The sequence below is a fragment of the Eriocheir sinensis genome, unplaced genomic scaffold, assembly GCF_024679095.1.
Source record: "Eriocheir sinensis breed Jianghai 21 unplaced genomic scaffold, ASM2467909v1 Scaffold15, whole genome shotgun sequence".
In the NCBI taxonomy this organism is placed as follows: domain Eukaryota; kingdom Metazoa; phylum Arthropoda; class Malacostraca; order Decapoda; family Varunidae; genus Eriocheir; species Eriocheir sinensis.
The window spans coordinates 360,944-380,794 of record NW_026110850.1 but is presented as its reverse complement, the minus strand read 5'-3'; the positions used below and the strand labels follow the sequence as shown (position 1 = coordinate 380,794).

General features: G+C 45.1%; 1 long non-coding RNA gene across 1 annotated transcript; it reads left to right on the top strand.

Moving 5' to 3' along the window:
* Window positions 1–3,744: 3,744 nt before the first annotated feature.
* Window positions 3,745–7,071, top strand: LOC126990216 (uncharacterized). Its single transcript, XR_007744122.1, has 4 exons — window positions 3,745–3,845; window positions 4,113–4,311; window positions 4,430–4,606; window positions 5,281–7,071. It is a non-coding gene; the product is annotated as an uncharacterized LOC126990216 (long non-coding RNA).
* Window positions 7,072–19,851: the final 12,780 nt, after the last annotated feature.

The window sequence follows — 19,851 nt, the reverse complement described above, 5'->3', positions numbered from 1 at the left end:
ATCCCATCCGTTCCGGGCTGCCAACAGCTCAAACTGAGCGCGGTAAGCCTCCCAGGAGACCTTGCCATCAAACTCCTGAGGCTTCTTTCTAACAGGCGAACCCAGCAGACTCATGGGGCTGGCGGAACTTCTTGCGGGGATAAACTCAGGCGAAACAGGGCTCAAACTTCCCCGGACTTGCGTAGGAGAAGCATCTTGGGTACAACTAGCCCCTGCAGGCACTGGCTGTCCGTTTCCAGCCAAGCAGTCTTCAAGGGCCTTCACTCTGTCACTTACTTCTAATATTTCTTTGTGTGTCGTCTCCGGTACCACCTCCATCTCTTGTTGAAGATTTGTGTGTTGTTTCTCCACTTCTATCAGGCGTTGTCCCAAGTTCGTGGTCACATCAGTCATTTCTCTTCGCCCTGATTCACTGCCATCTTGTACTGCTTTTAGCTGTAGCTGTAATCCTGTGAAGCGATCTTCTAGCTGTTCTTTGAGTTCTTGGAGTGTTCCTTCTTGTTGATGCTGTGCTCTTTCTTGTTGCTCTTTGAGTTCTTGGTGTGCTTTTTCTTGTTGTTCTTTGAGTTCTTGGAGTGTTATTCTTGTTAATGCTGTGCTCTTTCTTGTTGTTCTTTGAGTTCTTGGTGTGCTTTTTCTTGTTGTTCTTTGAGTTCTTGGTGTGCTTTTTCTTGTTGTTCTTTGAGTTCTTGGTGTGCTTTTTCTTGTTGATCTTTGAGTTCTTGGTGTGCTCTTTCTTGTTTCTCCCCCTGTAGTCTCAAGGCTTCCAAAAGTTCAGTCAACATGTCGTCCCTCTGGGCAGCTTGGGAACGAGTCTCTGTAACGGTCCGAATGTGAGTAAGTCAGTGAGTAACAGAGTGAGTAAGTGTAAGCGAGTGCATGAATGAACGAGAGAATGTGAGTAAGTCGGTGAGTGACAGAGTGAGTAAGTGGGAGCGAGTGGGAGCGTGAATGAGTGAGTGAATGAGTGAGTGAATGAGTGAATGAGTGAATGAGTGAAAGAGTGAATGGGTGGCTGAGGAATGTAAGTGCGTAAAAGGTTATGAGAAGATAACACGGCGAGCGAATGAGCGAATATATGAACGAGAGTTACTGAAATCCCTCATCTCAAAGCCTCGAACCCCTCCAAGAAACCAATAACTAGTTAGTTAGATAGGTAGGGTTTGATAGTAATGCCGAGAGGGAGTCACGTGAAGAAGGGGGAGGAGCTTAGCGAGGAGCAGAGGCGAGAAGGCGAGGGCAAGGAGACCCACGGGTCAGTAAGGAGACAAGCACCACTGCAGCAAGAGCAGAAGCTTGAGAGAAGTGAGGAGACAAGCACCACTGCAGCAAGACCAGAAGCTTGAGAGAAGGGAGGAGACAAGCACCACTGCAGCAAGCCAGAAGCTTGGGAGACGCGAGGAGACGAACACCCCAACAGCAAGGAAAGGCAGCGAGAAAACACCGAGAAGCGGGCTGGTCCGAGAGGTGTCCATCTCTCCACTCAGCCCCCGACCTACACACCACCCACGGCCTGCTGTGTGAGGCGGGCTAGTCAGGAGACGAGCAGCACCCCTAGCAAGGAAAGGCAGCGAGTTGGAGTTGAGTGAGAGAGGTGTCCATCTCTCCACTCAGCCCCCCCCCCCCCCCCCCTCCCCCGAAAAACCACCCACGGCCTGCGGGGTGAGACGGACTACTGGATGGGAACTTGTATGGCGGGGTAACCTGCCCCTCGACTGTCCTGGGGGCAGAAATACCTCTGCCCCAAGCTGCTCCCTACATCAAAGGGCGCCCGCCTCTTCACACCACCCGAGCCGCTCCATCTCCACATCAAAGGGCGCCCGTCTGTCCATCACCAGGACCGCCCATTCCCATCATGAACGTCCCCTGCCGAGCCCGACACTCACGCTAGCTCCTCCTTCTCCGCATCCAGCAACTAGAGCTAAGCATTCTGTGTATTCCCCAAATCTCCCTTGTGCCGGTAGCTAGCTAGATTAGAGGCCTACAGCCTGTCAGTCATTCATTTTTTTTATTTTTATTAGTACTCCGCTAACCTTTGCAAAAGGAAACCAAATACATATTTATATACAACCTTACAGTGAGTATTATCATTTGGAGCCTGTTTTGCTGCTCATTTGAGATTACTGAACCATACACACATCCCCCCCCCATAGTACATTATCACCATCCAGTTTCTTAATGCTGTCTCAAAAGTGGTTCCCACGGAAATCCTCCCACCTTCCATAATTAACCACACAAGTAACGCCCTTCTGGTCACAAACTTCGGAACGAGTGTTCACTTGTCCTGAGGCCTTAACATCCGGGACCAGCGCTCGACGACTACCACGGTACCACATACCATCATAACCCTAGTGGTCGTTAAAAAGGGGATGTAGAATTATTTATTTATTATTTTCTCTTTCCACGCTACATCTCCATGGCGAAAAAAACAAATGGCTACACTCCTGACGCCAATGTTATGCAGGACGTGTTACTTGGGTTCCGTGTTGCCGTCAGGAGACTCCGTGGGAGGGAGATATGTAAACACTTTGCACAGCTTCTGTAGTTTAATATTCTTCCTTAGTAGTACACTTCACTTTGACTCTTCACTTACCACTAGCTTACTGTTATGCCGGACGTGTTACTTGGGTTCCGTGTCGCCGTCAGGAGACTCCGTGGGAGGGAGATATGTAAACACTTTGCACAGTTTCTGTAGTTTAATTAATGTTCTTCCTTAGTTGTACACTTCACTCTGACTCTTCACTTACCACTAGCTTACTATGACTGGGACTGCCCTCCTCTCGCCCTCTTCTCCTATATATATCCAGAACAGTGCAGTCTAGAATGTTACAGTATATTTTAGATCATACAAGAACATGTAGCAAAAATATATGCAAGTTGGCAACACTTCCCGCCTGACGCCTGGCCGCGCCGCGGACGGCTCGCCTTGCTCCCCGCCCCCTTGCTCGTTTCTCCGGGAGCCTTCTAGAGGCCTATGGTCGCCGGAGGAAGCTTCCAGCACAACAGTATACTCCCAGGTCTTTCTCTGGCTCTGTGGTGGATAGTGGAGTGTTTCCCATGTGGTATTGGTGTGCTGGATATCCCTTCACTGGTAGCCTGGTAACATATACTCCCAGGTCTTTCTCTGGCTCTGTGGTAGATAGTGGAGTGTTTCCCATGTGGTATTGGTGTTCTGGATATCCCTTCACTGATAGCCTGGTTACATATACTCCCAGGTCTTTCTCTGGCTCTGTGGTGGATAGTGGAGTGTTTCCCATGTGGTATTGGTGTGGTGGATATCCCCCCCCAAGGTGCAGCACTTTACATTTTTCTTCATTGAACTATAGCAGCCACTGTTCCACTCCTGTATCTTGGTGAGGTCTTCTGGTAGGAAATTCACAGTCAAGGGTTAAACATTGTAATATAATGCCATTTTTTTGCATGGGATGTGCATTAGTACTGTATAACCCTGATGTCAAATTTGTCATGTGTGAGAGGAATGAAAAGTTCTCATGTTTGGTTGTTGTTCAACAGTACAGTGATCAGGATCCTCCAGCAGACGAAGCACTGGGGTGCTGGAGTGTATCTTTTTTTTTTACAAGTCTTTGCCGAACTGAAGGGCTTGCTCAACAGTTATTTAGCAGGACTGAATTAGTTTCCATTCTTGTTTCCAGTGTATTCATGGACACATAAAGAGGTGAAGCTTGTGGTTGTTGCAGCATCTTTTTCTTGTTTCCACAAACACTGTTTTCAACTTTCTTCTGCAGAGGCTTCCGGCGCTGGGCCCGGCCGCTGCAAGCCTTGTTGGGTCAGTGTGTGGGAAGTCGCCAAGGTGGAGTTTGAGGCGGTCGGCCTCAACCATGAGGGTGCGCATGGAGTCATTGTCATGTTCCGTTGATAACCTCTTGATTGATTCATGTTGGTTGATGTCTTACTGTGATGTTGCAGTAAATATTTAGTTGTCATTTTTCATCACTATGCATGATCTGGATATTCCCAAAGTGTTCTTGAAGTGTACTGATTGAATGTTTTGACAAGAATATGAAAACTCACTTAGTTAGTAGGAAACTGTGTATATGAGGTATTTGTTTCCATGTTATCATTTTTTATTCTGATTATTTCCTCACTCTCAGGCTGTGTGAGCGGCAGGCTGGCCGTGAGCCTTCCAGGGAGTGCTGGGCGGCCTGGTGCCCTGGCTGAGGGCAAGCGGCCACCCTGAGACACCCAAAGACTGGCTGACACAAGATCTTGTGCTGGTACTGGTGGCTGAAGGCTGTGCAGTGGTGCGGACACAGGTTCAGAGCTCCCAAGTGGACCAAGGCTCTGATACTGGTGAGTGTTGCTGCTGACAGATTACTGATAAGGGAACAGGCAGGGAATATAAACAAAACAGACATGAAAGATATAAGTGTGGCCAGTGTCGCCTCCTCTTATTTTTAATGTTTCCAAGGCTGCCACCTGCCTGGGAGCAGACTCATAGAGGCCAGCGCAGGGCAGCAGGACAGCGCCCTCAGCAGTGATGAGGAGTCTCTCCATGAAGGCTGTCCCTCAAGGCACTGCAGCAGGCCACCGTCGCCCTTGTCATTGGGAGCACCGTGAGAATCCCGAGGAACACTTCAATGTCCAGGTGAGAAGCCTTGAGCTTTTTGGGAAATTATCCTTGGGAAATCTTATGATCTAAAGCTGTGGTTCCCAAACTTTTTTTCAGGCGACTCCAATCATGCACCTCTAAACATGACCGCGACCCCACCAGTTTAGTTGTTTGTGTTTGTGTTATTATAACATAATATGTTATTGTGTTATCATAACATAATAACACCATGTTTAATATTTTGAGGTCTTGGCGACCCTAGGAAAAGCGCTTGGCGACCCCAGGGTTGGGAAAGGGGGATATAAAGCATATTTAACCTGTCCACTATGATGGGCACGGATTTGCCTTCACTGGTACCATGAAAACATGTGCTCCCAGGTCTTTCTCTGCCCCTGTGGTGGATAGTGGAGTGTTTCCCATGTGGTATTGGTGTGCAGGATTTTACATTTTTCTTCATTGAATTGTTTTGTTCCACTCCTGTAGCTTGATGAGGTCTTCTGATACAAAATCTGCAGTCAAGGGGTTAAAGATGTATATTTTTAATCAAAAATGTTATTGAAAATCCTCTTGCATTCTCAAAATAGCAAAGTCAGCTCAAGATTTTCTCCAACAGACTCTGTTGTAAGTTCCAGTCCTTGTTAGTGACAGCCGGTGAGAGGCAACACTTGGGCAGGAGGTGAAGCTTGGGGTGATGATGATGATTGTTGCAGGTGTGATGATGTCAAGCCACCACAAGCCAGGAGGGAAGTGCCTGCTGGGGCCAAGACAGCAGGTGAAGCAGAACCCTTAAGCCTCAGCTCTTCACCCCTGGACGAAGGAGGTGTTTCTTGGCGGACAAACTCGGGAGACTCACCAGAAAAGACCTTGATAGATGATGCAAGTTTTGCTCGCTGGAGACCACAAGAGCGTTCACTCGTGCCTCACAGTGTGGGTGAGGAGAGCAGCCTGGACCAGCTCCCAAGAGATATGTTTAACAGTGAGTCATGCACACAGGCAGGAAGCAGCACTACAGTCACCAGGAGACATTTTACATAAAACTGGCAACATAATACTGCTGCTGGCCAGAATGGAGGTCAGGCTTAAGCAGGATCCCAGCAAAGTGCTCTCTTTACTTCTTTTTGTGATTTTGAAAACACTTCAGCAGGCGAGGGGAACGCTCAAGAGAAAGTGTCATTTCTATGCAAACCTTCCTGCAGGGGTGAGCTGAAAGGTGAAAATGTAGTTACCACGACTCCTTGGAGAAGAGAGACACCATTAGTAGTTTGTCTGGTGAGGAAAGCTTCAACAGTCATGCTGCTTGTACAGGGGAGAAGACTTCAGTGTTGTCCTCCAAGCCTCTTTGCAACGGGTACTCTGGATCAAGCAGCAGACCAAGTGTCTTGCATGTGTGTGTGTGTGTGTGTGTGTGTGTGTGTCTGGCTGGTGACCGAGTACAATGCTTTACATCTTTCAGGGAAGGACACATGATCTCCCTTCCATCACACTTGCACATTCTGCCTGATTCTTCTCTTTCCTCCTCATGGCCTTCAACGTTTCCCAAAAGAAAGTCTTCACTAGAAGCAAAGTTACTAAAAATCACAGTATATTATTATAAATAACTTTTATTTTTACTTACAGAGCCAGATGTCTTTCTATGTACCTGAGATGAATTATTATTATATTTTTTACAACAAAGGAGACAGTTCAAGGGCATAAAAAATAATAATGAAAAAAAAGCCCGCTACTTGCTGCTCCTGAATGGAGTACAGAGGAATGACCATAAAGAGAGGTCAATTTCGGGAGGAGAGATGTCCTGATACCCTCCTCTTGAAAGAGTTCAAGTCGTGGGCAGGAGGAAATACAGATGAAGGAAGATTGTTCCAGAGTTTACCAGCGTGAGGGATGAAAGAGTGAAGATGCTGGTTAACTCTTGTATAAGGGGTTTGGGCAGTATAGGGATGAGCTTGATTAGAAAGTCATGTGAGGCAAGGCCGCGGGAGGGGGGGAGGCATGCAGTTAGCAAGTTCAGAAGAGCAGTCAGCGTGAAAATATCGATAGAAGACGGAAAGAAAGGAAATTTATTTATATGTAGCCATAGCAGTTGAAGTGGTAGTAGTAGTAGTAGCAGTAGCAGTAGTAGTAGTAGTAATAGTAGTAGTAGTAGGGAACAACAGCAGAAATAGCAGTAATATAGTAGTAGTAATAATTGTAGTAGTAGTAGTAGTAGTAGCAGCAGAAATAGCAGTAATGATTTAAGTATTGGTACAGTGAAACCATTTTAGCTTCCTTGGGTCCTGTCCTCCCCTCCACCTTGCCACACAATCCCAACACCTGTCCCCTCCTCTCATGTGCTAGCTACAGGCAACACATGAAAGGAAAAAATAGATGTTGGGACTGTGTGGCAGAGCAGAGCGGAGGAAAGGACCTTTGATGAACCAACGCCCCAATGGACTCGCTAAAATGGTTTCACTTTAGTAGTAAGCCAAGTCGATATTGCATGCATGTGGGTTGCATATGCTTAGTGGTCTCTCTCTCTCTCTCTCTCTCTCTCTCTCTCTCTCTCTCTCTCTCTCTCTCTCTCTCTCTCTCTCTCTCTCTCTCTCTCTCTCTCTCTCTCTCTCTCTCTCTCTCTCTCTCTCTCTCTCTCTCTCTCACAGGATGTCCCCCACAGAATGTTTACAAACCCACAGACACATGCCCCCCCAGATAGATAAGACCTCCTCCCCCTTACTCTCTGAAGTGACACCACTCCTATTAGAAGTGTGTGTGTGTGTGTGTGTGTGTGTGTGTGTGTGTGTGTGTGTGTGATTACCTGGTTGTAGTACACATGATTTGAGCTAAACTTGTATTGTCATGTCTTCATATCTGTTTTTGTCCAATTTTGCTTTGAATTCATGGTCTGTGTGTGAGTGTGTGAGACAGAGAAAGCATCTCCCTCTCCCTTCCCACCCAGGCTTTGATCAGGAGAACAATAAAATGTATCAAGAAATATGTTAATAAATGATATAAGAAAATAACTGTGTGTAAGTCTTCCCCCACAGAGAGAGAGAGAGAGAGAGAGAGAGAGAGAGAGAGAGAGAGAGAGAGAGAGAGAGAGAGAGAGAGAGAGAGAGAGAGAGCTAAGTCTCCTTCAAAATCATAAAGGAGGAGGAGAATGGAAGGAAACAGATGGGAAACATGGAAACGAAGGAATAGGAAAAGGAGGAGGAGAAGGAATGGAGATGTAAAGTAGGAAGGAAGCAGAGCAGAATAGGAGGTGCAGAGAAGCCAGACGCAGGGGAATGATGGAAGAATATTTGGCAGGACAGGGAACACAGGAAGAAGACAATTAGAAGAGCAAGTAGAAAAACAAAATGAACAAAAAGGAGAGTAAAGAGAGGAAAACAGGAGAAAGAGGAGGAGGACCAGAAGGAAATGGGAAATGAACAGTAAGAAGGTAAAGAGAGGGATATGGGAGGAAGAGGAGGCGAGAATAAGATAAATATTAGGAAGAAGAAAAATAAGGAAAAATGGTATAAAAGGGAGAGGGAAAATATAACAAAGAGGAGATATAAGAGGAGGAAAAACATGGACAGAACAAACTATAACTTAGGAGGAAGAGCAGAAGGGTTGAGTTTGGAATCATGCACACCACTACTACTACTGCTACTGCTACAAATACTACTGCTACAAATACTACTACTATTACAAATACTACTACTACTACTTTAATGACGAGATTTTCTATTCTCTTTCTTCTATTACTCTCTCAGTCCCACACGTCCTCTGCGTGTATGGAAACACACGAGAAATTAATCATAACAAGGAGAGGGTATTCGCCGGCTGCCTGGGATTGAACCCGCGACCAGCGTGATGGGAGAGCCACTCCTTACCGAGTCGGCCAAAGAGGTACCCCACTGGCTAAGTGGGTTTTGGGAGCCTCGTTCAACAGGCATAGTCGCCGCACTACAGTACTACTATTACTACTACTACTACTACCACGGCTACTGTTACTATAATTCTTGGTCCTGGGCAGAGTAAGTCTTGGGTCATCCTGCCTCTGCTGCTGCTGATAGAGTCTTGATTCCTGAGCTTCTGCCACTGTTACTGTCTCCTGCTGGCTGGCCACCTCACCTGTGAACGGAAAGAGGTGTGTAATGAGCGTGTGTGTGTGTGTGTGTGTGTGTGTGTATTTACCTAGTTGTAGCTTTACAGGGCCTGGGCCCGAATTTACAATTAATCTCAATCTTTAACTTAAAAGTTCCACTGAATCTCAAGTTTAACTTATAGCTGAGCTTAAATGAAAAAATAAGTTCATCTTCACTCAGCAGCTGATCCAGTATGATAATTTGTCCTGGCAAAAGATGTATTTTTTAAATTGCAGAACTGCGACACTTCAGTGATTGAATATGTAGTAATACTACTTTATCAATGTTATATGATGATATACTTCAGAAATATGGGCATAATAAGGTAGTATTTATAAAATAAAGGTTACGTTTATCATCCGCGCAAGGTGATATTTTTTTTTTCTCTTGAATGTAAACACGGACAAGTGTTCCTGTTCGTCTTCCTCATTCCTGCATCACCCACCCTCTGACGAAGTAATCATGGAAAATATTGCCGCTTTCACTTCTCCCAAGAGGAAAAGGGGAGTGAATTGGAGAGACTGCCACACTCTACACATAGTAGAGGGATGGGAGTCAACAGATACCGTCTGCAAGGGTAGCCACTGTCCCCTAATAGATGACATGAATCCGGTGGTATACGATGATCCTCAAACATGCGTTTGAGGCCACTCTCACGCCAAATACGAGCATCATGAGTGGACCCAGGCCAACTAGCTACAACATTAAGAATATTATATTTGGCATCAAACACTAATTGTGTGTTTATGCTATGGAAATTCTTCCTGTTGACATAGTCTGCTTCATATTCCCTGGGGGTATCATGACATGCGTGCAATCTATTACACCAACAATGCCAGGGAAGTTTGCAACTTGCACACATTCTTGTTGTTTCTCTCGGATTTCAGGGACGGTGCGAGGAAATCGAATGAATTGGGCAAGTATGGCTGGTTGTGTAAGTGCCTTGAGGGTATCGGTGATCGCTTTGCTTACTGACGACTGTGATGGACCAAGATCATCACTGTTACACATCTGCATTTTCCCCGTTGCTAAGTAACGCAGTGTAATAATTACTTTCATTTCGGGTGTCAATGCAAAACTCCTTAAGTAGGGCTTTGCAGGGCCCCTCGCACCAAATCCGTTACGAACAGTTCTCCTGCACGATCCAGTCTGTAGCGTTTCAATAGTTCTGCGTCACTCAAAGTATTCAGAACGTCTCTTCGCTCTTGAAAAGTCTTCTCTAGGCGCTGACGGGCTTGTTGACGTTCGGCCATCTTGGCGACTGAAGTTCGACTTAGGCTCCTTAAGACGGGTTTGGGCCCGCCTAAAATATCCCGTCAGCTAAGATCAACTTATGAGGGATAAGATGAAGAATAAAGTTAAACTCGCCCTAAAGTCAAACTTTGCGGTTTAAGATTTATTGTAAATTCGGGCCCTGGGCTAACGCTTGTGTGGTCCCGTCTCCGTTTCTGTATTTGTCCAACTTTTCCTTAAAGCTTTGCACACTCTTCGCCGTTACTACATCCTCACTTAATCTGTCCCAAACCTCTATATTTCTTTCCGGGAAGCTATTTTTCTTTGTCTCTCAAGCATCCTCCTTTCCTCATTTTTTTTACTATGTCCTCTTGTGTTCCTGGTGTTTATTCCTTCATTTAGTAGTAACTAATTATCTATTTCCATTTTGCTCAATAATTTATAAATTTGTATTAGGTCTCCCCTTTCTTTTCTTTGTTCCAGTGTTGGTAGGTCCATTTCCTTTAATTTTTCTTTATATGTCAATCCCTCCAGTTCTGGAACCATTTTTGTTGCCATTCTTTGTATTCTTTCTAGTTTTTTATGTGTTTCTTCTTATGGGGAGACCACACCGCCTCCACATATTCCAATTTTGGCCTAATCATAGTGGTTATTAACTTTTTCATCATATCCTTATCCATGTAGTGGAATGCTAATCCTATATTTCTCACCATTTTATACGTATCACCGAATATCCTATTAACATGACTCTCAGGCTGTTGATTATCTTGTATTGTCATCATCATCATAATCATTTCATCGACGCCTGCTCCTAGGAGCTCCCTCCAGGGATTGGCCACGGCAGAAGAGCTTCCATCTTTCTCTATCCAGACACTCCCTCCGTGCCTGCTCAAAGTTTCTCAAAGATCTTTCCCCCCTCTCCCTAACGTACTCTTGCACCCTATCCCTCCATTTCACTGGAGGTCGTCCTCTAGCATTCCCTCCCTCTATCTCACTCACATACACCCTTCTGGTCATCTTACTCTCCTCCATTCGCTCCATGTGGCCAAACCACTTTAAAGTCTGTCGCTTCACTTCTTCCACCACTCCACACTTCCTCCCTTCACCCCTGTGACACATTCCAAAATGCTCCTACACACTTTCATTACTCATTCCATCCATTCTACTCACACCACAAGCACTCCTCAAATAACTCATTTCCACTGCCTGCACTCTAGACCTCTGACTTTCATTCCAGGCCCACGCTTCACTTGCATATGTGAGGGTTGGTACTATTATTGTATTTCTCAAATCCCCCTTTACCTCCATGCTCACACTTCTGCCTTTCATGATTCGTCCCAAAGACCCTACCACCCTTCTTCTTTGCAATGCCCTTTCTCTTATCTCTCCCTCAGTACCACCATGCCTATACACATAACTGATCCAAGGTAATTAAACTCATTGACCCCCGAAGAAAATTTTTAAAGGCCCTGAAGAACATAAGCTTGCATTGACCGACATTGATATCAGCGAAGTGCGTGCGTACCTGCAGAAAATAGATCCAAATAAATCTCCGGGTCCCGACAATTTATATCCTCGCGTGTTGAGAGAATGTAGTCAACAGCTAGAATTACCCATAACATTAATATTCAACAAGTCATTAGCACAGGCCAGTGTGACTCTCGAGTGGAAAAAGGCCAATATTACCCCGATCTTTAAAAAAGGAGATAAAAAACAAGCCAGTAAGTATCGTACTATCAGCCTTACGTCTGTCCTATATAAACTATTCGAAAAAATGATCAGGGATAAAATGATCACTTTCCTTGAAACAAATGATTTGATAACTGATAGTCAGCACGGATTTCGTAGTAATCGGTCTTGCCTTACCAGCCTATTAACTTTTTTCAACGATGTTTATTCATGTTGGGACGCCCGAAGCCCATATGACGTAATTTACCTAGATTTTCAGAAAGCGTTTGATAAAGTTCCTCACGTTAGACTTATTTATAAACTGCGTTCCCACGGTATTAACGACCATCTATGTGCGTGGATTCATGACTGGCTCACCGACAGAGAACAACGTGTAGTTCTTAATGGTGAAGCATCGGATTGGCAACCCGTCACCAGTGGCGTGCCCTAAGGTTCGGTCCTGGGGCCAACACTATTCATAATTTACGTGAACGACTTAGAAACAGATATTCTATCAAAAGTAGCCAAATTAGCCGACGACACCAAATTAGGAGGTACGGTAATGAACAGTGAAAGTTGCGTAAAGATTTAATCAGACTTAATAAGACTTGCCGACTGGAGCGAAAAATGGCAAATGAGTTTTAACGTAGATAAATGTAAAGTAATGCACATAGGTGAAAAAAATCCTAACTTTAAATATCAGATTCAAGGACATGAGCTCAGCGAGGTAAAACAAGAAAAGGATCTTGGTGTCATTATCAGTAACACTCTTAAACTGAGTGATCAATGTTCTGCAGCGAGTAAAAAAGCCAATATGATGTTAGGACTAATCTCAAGAAACTTTGATTATAAATCACCCGAACTTATGAAGAGATTATATTTAGCATTTGTAAGACCACACCTAGAATACACCGTTCAGTTCTGTTCACCGAACTATATCAAAGATCAAGTTTTGCTAGAAAGGATACAGCGACGAGTAACCAAACAAATTCCAGCGCTCCGAAATTTGCCATATGACGAGCGTTTAAAGCGTTTAGATATGTTTTCCCTAAAAAAGCGAAGGATAAGAGGGGACTTAATTGAAGTGTTCAAAATCCTTAATGGATTCGACAATATTAACCCAGATAGTCTATTTCAGAGAGACACCAACACAATAACACGCAGCAACGGTATGAAGTTAAAGGGAAACCGATGTAACACATTGGTGCGCAAAAGTTTTTTTCAATAATAGAGTCGTCGATCACTGGAATAGACTCCCACCGTCAGTTGTTAGCGCACAAAGTATCAATAGCTTCAAGTCTTCATTGGATAAGTACTTCAGGGATATAAGATTATACTGACCCTTCTTCGTATGTTTTCAGACAGATTGCAGCAAGACGTCAACCTAAATTCATATTATTCTCCCCCACAACCTAGATTGCAAGTAGCGTAAGTTAACAATAGAGTAAAGCAACAGTTAATGTCCGCATGACAAGTGGAGTGAAGTGTGGGTGCAGTAAGGTGACAGGTTACTGGTGCCGTGCCTAGTACCGCCGGTAAAACGAGGATCAAGCCTCCACCTGTGCCCCTGAAACTACACCTCACCCATCGTGAGTATTAGGGGGGATCCTGAGGCTGCCCTGTGTAGGCCACTCGTCCTCTTCCATTCTCCTTGTGTTTCTGTGTACTTATGTTCTTCTGTAATGAAGTCATTTTCCCCCACAGCTTAGGTTACCAGTAGTGTAAGTTAAGGGTAGTGATTTCCTCTTATTTCTCTCTTTACTGTAAAATTTCCATGTCCCTTTCTTCCTTAAAGGTACATGGTGTTCTCTTCTAACTATTTCCTGCCGGCACGTTGCCGGAGGGAGAGGTGGGTGGGGAGGAGCCTTCATCTATTCTATCCTGTCCTACCACACGTAGATTACTAGTAGTAGCGGTAGTAAACAGACACCCTCGCCATAGACCGACAGGTCTTCTGGTGTATGTTCTTCCTATGTATTCCTATGTATTCCTATGTATTTCAGGTGACTGAAAATAAAGTAAAGATGCCCAATTTCAAAAGAGCTAACTTCGTAGAAATCCGACGAAAACTAATAGAAATGCAACTATCAGATGACGGTAATGTAGATGACGCCTGGCTAAGCTTTAAAAATCACTTACTCACTCAGCAGGACACAACTGTCCCCTTGTGCGAGAAGCGAATTAACACTAATAAAATCCCACCTTGGTTTAATAGCGAAATTAAACACTCAGTCAAGGAGAGAAAATTGTTTTACAGGTTAAAGAAAGAACAAAGCATGCCTGAAGACATTAGACTCTATAATGATGCCAGGCGACGAGTAAACAGATTAGTGCGTCAGGCAAAGCGTAGATATGAAGAAAATATTGCAGCCAACTGTAAAAATAATCCGAAATCCTTCTTCAGCTACATAAACAACAGAAAGGCGATCAGAAGTGGAACTGGACCCTTAAAAACAGCGACGGTGCACTAGTGACTGACAGCCAACACGTTGCAAACCTATAAAAAAAAAAGGAAAAGTAATTGTTTACGTCGCGGCCTATTGCGCCGGTAGGCTTGTTCTCGGTGGATCCTGGTGGTCGGTCCAAGGCTTCTTTCCGGTGGGTCCTGATGGTCGGCCCAGCCCGTTCTGGCGCAGGCGAGTGTTTATAGTGGCGCCATCTTGCATTGGCTCCTGCTGCCCTCCCGGAGCTCATCTTTGATCCTAGAATCTAGAGTCCGGGTTGATAGGTGGTCTTCTGGACAGCATGTGGGTAGTTTTAAGCCACTCGGCGGCGGCTGAAAAATCTCAGCTTGGTGGCACCGATCGGGGATTGAACTCGCGTCCTCCTGGACGCGGGGCCGTCTCGCTATCCTTCCAGCCACCGCCTCCCCTAGTTTAATACTAACATTCCTCCCACCATTACCACCAACACCAGTACTAATGTAAATCCCGAGCATGCATTGCCTAACTTTGAAATAAAACCCAATGAAGTCCTTAAAGCCCTCCAATCACTTAAAACAAATAAAAGTCCTAGACCTGACAAAGTATATCCAACTCTGCTCAAAGAAACAAAAAGCGAAATACTCTCCTCCCTCACAACCGTATTCAATATGTCCTTGCGACAAGGCATCGTCCCTTTGGATTGGAAAAAGGCTAACGTGACACCGATTTTTAAGAAAGGAGACAAAAAAGTACCAGGTAATTACAGGCCCATTAGTCTAACTTCGGTTGTAGGTAAGCTACTTGAGAGCATAATTAGAGACAAAATTTTGAGTTACCTTGAAAGCCACTCATTAATTGGGGACTCACAACATGGCTTCCGTAACAAAAGATCCTGCCTATCAAGCCTATTAACCTTTTATAACGACCTCTTCACTGTTTATGACGTAACCAAATCACTGGACGTAGTCTATCTTGATTTCCAGAAAGCGTTTCACAAAGTCCCACATCATAAATTACTTTACAAATTAAAGCAAATAGGTATTGACGGTCAAGTAAACCAATGGATCGCGAATTGGTTGAGCAACAGACAACAAAGAGTAGTGATTGACGGATTTAACTCAGAGTGGGCGCCGGTCATTAGTGGCGTCCCTCAGGGCTCGGTTCTTGGCCCTTGGTTCTGCAAAGAAATAAAATGGTCAAGAAATGGGTGGCTGAGTCAGTTGGAGAGTTGGTCAAATTGTAACAAAGCAATGGGAAAAAATTGTGAGGACATGTGTGGCTGGAGCAGGTGGAGAAGTGCAGTCAGTGTAATAATGGCATAGGGAAAACTATATGCAAGGTAAGGTAAGTGGAAAAACAGGTAAACTAATATAACTATGGATACTAACAACAGGGGGATGGAAGACCTATTTAAGGGTGGAGTGGATGGAAGTGAAGACTGAAGGGAGAGCACAGCCGAGTTGTTTTACTTATTTCATATTTCAGAGAAGAAACTGCTTCTGCCCTCCCCTTGCCCTTCAAACTGAGCGGAAGTTGGTTGACTCTGGGGAAGTTGTAGAAGTCAAGGTCTGTAAACACCTCACCATTCACCTCGCAACAGCAGTGCCCCCCATTGCAAAAGTAAGGCATGCATCTCTCACCTTGGAAAAACAATCAGGACATTCTGCACATTCTGTTTCAAGTGAAACGAATCAAACATACTGAAACTGAAGCAATTTAGGGTCTCACGAGTTGTTCGAATGTCAGGGGTGTCAGAAATCGAGTTCGAGGAGTCTGGAAGTCGAGTCAGTCTAGAAGTTCACAGTGATCAGTCTGAGTAAATTTCAGTTTTGGACCTTGATATTGGTACTTCCCCAGGAGTCAAATGTTCAACAAGATAATCCCAACACCCATAGCTCAACACCCATGGCACGGGGAATAATACTAAATAAATACTTCATTTCAGATCATGATGTTGCGCTTTCTTTTCATCTTGTTGTCTTCGGCTCCCTGCTTGCAACAACACCCACCCACTCTGGTTTGGTGCCTCCTTGCACACTCAGAGAGGTCTTCCTCATGAAGATGTGCTCAAAAATATCCATATACTCTTTATCCAACACCACGGGACAAGTAATCAGGATAATAGTCTCACAAAACTACTCGACATGGCAGACGCTGGCCGGGCTACCAAGATTAGGGAATCAAAGGCACCTCCGCTACCAACTCTCTGACTCTTTTCACTTCTTTTTAGGATTCTGTTCTTTACGGATTCTGTTTGACAGGTAAACATGGATTACGGTTTTCACCAGTTCACTCGCAAAGAGGGGTTGCCTTTTCACGTGGGTCCGCCTCAAAGTTCCTTTTTCGGTACGGCTTCCGACGAGGACGTTCGTACCAGGACCATCACGCTAATGTACTTCCTTTGCTGCGCTAAATCGCAGGGTACTGCAACGCCAATTAGAAACTTGCGCAATCAATTACTACTAACATTGAGGAACTGCTAGAGCAGACAAATAAGAGTGGTAGAGGTTATCAACATAGTTGTCAAACAGATCGACCAGGTGAATCCGCTTCCCCTCCCATCAGTTTCCTCCTTGCCGGCTGGAAAAACGTCACACCTGTCGCAACGGCAACTCTTCAGCAGTTATTAGCAAACATGGTTGATGCAGCGCACGGTAGAGTCAGCACCGCCTTGTTTCTCTACACGATTTGAAGATCACGATTGTTTCGGGTATCAAAATTATAGCTCAACGCCTTTATTCACCCCGGACAAATTACATATACATGATCGATTGAGTCCAGTTCAACACTGATGCCATAATGCATAAAACCCATTGCAGACGGCGGACATAAGCAAGTTTGAGGCACACGAATTGTCCTGTTCCCTTTTTCAGCAAAGGACAGGTTAGCCCTGACACGTCCCTCGTCTTCTTGTTCTAATCGCGAAGGATTTCGCTCTGTATTTGTATTCAGTTACTCACTCTGCAGTATTGCAAGGAGACGGTCTGGTATTGCAATTGTTCTTGCGTCTCTCTTTCCTTTCCTTCTGTTTCTCTCAGTCTTATGCGAGATCGCCTCACCCGCGTGAACGCGTCTTTGACGTTTCTTTCCCCGTGACCCCTAAGGCAGCTGCTAACACCAACCCCTGTTTTCCATAAGAACTTTCAGGGTCTGGGTATTATTTTATTTCCGTCATTTTATGTATTTCGGTCATTCCCGAGGGCACACCACGGTATCACGGGTTACTGGGGTCACTGCCACAGCGGTAGCAGCGCTATATCGCATCACTATCATAAACAACGTACCGTCCTGATCCGTCTGGTTTTCACGGCCAAATCCCCCATCGAGTGTTTCACGGTCTTCTCTCGATCTATTTCTCCTCTCTCTCGTATGTGATGCTGACTAATTCATTGTTCGCATTGTCTTTCGCGAACAAACAACTCCTGGAGGAAATGAGGCTGATTATTTGCATATCCCTACCTGTACCCTGATTTTTGTACCAATGTTTCTGATGTTCCTGGATCTCGTGCAGTCCTTGCTACCTTATTAGGGAGAAACCGCCCTGCACGATTTGGTTGTGCAGGACACGAAGACTGGATGCAGGAGGCCAGGGAGGCCAAGTTTTCCTTTTCTCAGACAAGTCAGGGACAGAAACCTGGCTGCCCTTGTCTGGCTGCATTGTACTGTGTTTCATCACTGTATTACTTTAGGTTTTTAGGGATGAACGTTTCATTGTCTGTAACTATGCTAGCTGATGGTTTCTTGATGGTGTGTCCTTATATTTATCATATGAGAGTTTTTTGTTTTTCATCACACACGTTGTGGTTATGCTCCCATTTTCTCTCCCTATTTATATAACTCTTACATCTGTTCTGTTTTAACGCACTGTTTTAACGTAATTGTGTCATAGACAGTCTCCTTGAGCAAATGTTCATATGTATGTTCATGCTGGTAACTAGACTATATTTTAGATTTATATATCGCGGTAGGTGACCGAGCAGCAAGCTACAGTAGGATATTATCAATGTATTATTATTATTATTATTCAATTTAATAAATTAATTAATTGTGTCAATTGTCAATGGAAAAAACAGATAGATCACGCCACACGCCACCTTATAGAATGATCATGCTTACTGCCCCTGTTTTGTATACTTCGCACCTGATTGGTGCGTGGAGGTGGAGGCCACCGCTACATACGTGACCAATTGTAACAATTATTTTCCAACTAACTCGCCCACCTCTTCACGAGAGTCCGATCGACACAATGACAGTCGCTCGCTCTCGCTCCGTCGCTTCTTGTACATAAAGGCTACGAATATAATTCGCCTTAAGGAAGCTGAAGTCTTAATCAACACCCTTTAAACGCCCCCCGACAAGCCCGTTACAGGTGGAAGGTTATGCTGCACTAGGAGACAGTGGACGGCAATGAAACAGGTGGAAGATTTTAAGGAAAGACAGAGTGGAAAGATGGATTGCGAGACTAATTGACATTAATACATTTTTGGTTAGGAGAAAAAAATTAGGTGGAATGGGTGGATATGAGGTGTGGAGGTGGAGTTTTAAGGCGAGGGCTTGGTGGATTATACAAAACAGGAAAGAAACGGCATTGCACAGGTGGAGGGGCATTAGAGGATGCTGGTGGGTGGATGTGGAGGTGAAAGGCAAGATGTGGACTAGGTGGGGAGGAATGTCACCCCCCCCCCCGTCAACAAACGCTCGTGTGAAGACATGCGCGGCCATACTACCGCGCGGGAGAAAACCGCTCGTGTTTAGGGGCCTAAATCCTTCATAGAGCACCAAGGTGTTCGTGGCTGTGAGAAGGGTGAGAATCTAGAATAATGCCCTTAAAAATGGGTGGAATGATTTTGGTTGGGGAGAAAATAAACAAAACGCAGGTAATTAAGGACATGGCGGCTGATTGGGAGGATGAGCATTGGACGGAAACGTGCTATTATAATGGAGGTACAGAAGAGGAAGCTGTTGGGTGGACGTGGACCCCAGGAATGGCTGGAGTGAGTTAGGCTGGTTAGGTACAAGTAAACGATGCACACAGATACCAGCATTAAAACATATCCTGACCCTGAAAACATCGCTCCCGAGCCTCAACACAGACTCACACCCTTAACTTAACCACAGTGCACGACACTCACCGTCACCTGAACGACAAGTGTCTCCGCTGCCTCCACACCGTCCCCACAGCCTTCACAGGCCAAGTTCCCTCCTTGAGTGACAACTGTTCTCCTCCCCTCCCTTTCCTCTAGGATTGGTTATTACCCCTACTCTCCTCCATTCCTTTTCTTTTCTTCTTCAACTACATAACTAACACTACTTCCTTCTCCCGTTCCCTCTCCATAATATCCTAATAACCCTTTTTCTCTCTCCTCCTTCTCTAACTACGTAGCTATCACTTTACCTCTTCCTCCTCCTATTGCTCCTCCTCCTCTTCCAACTACATAACTATCAATTCACCTTTTCTTCCTCCATGTTTCTCAGGTACCTCCCACTCTCCTCCTTCATGCTTGCTGCTCTTCAAAATACACAACTATCACTTCACTACTTCTGTCTCTTCCTTTTCTTCCTCCTCGTTTCTTCATTATCTCCTCTTCCTCCTGTTCCTCCTTCATAATAACTTACCACTGCTCGCCATTCTCTCACTACACAACCATCACAACCTCCTCCTCCTGTTCAGCGCCAACCCTCGGAGCCGCAGAGAAGGGCCAAAAGTGGTCAGTAAGGGAGGAGAGAGACCGGCACTGTGCTTCTATGGCTGTGGACGAGCCCTGCAGAGGTGGACATGGCCAAGGGGAGTGTGTCAGGGCAGGGCTCGCGGGGTGTAGGCAGCAGGCCGGCTACAGCTGCGCCTGCTACT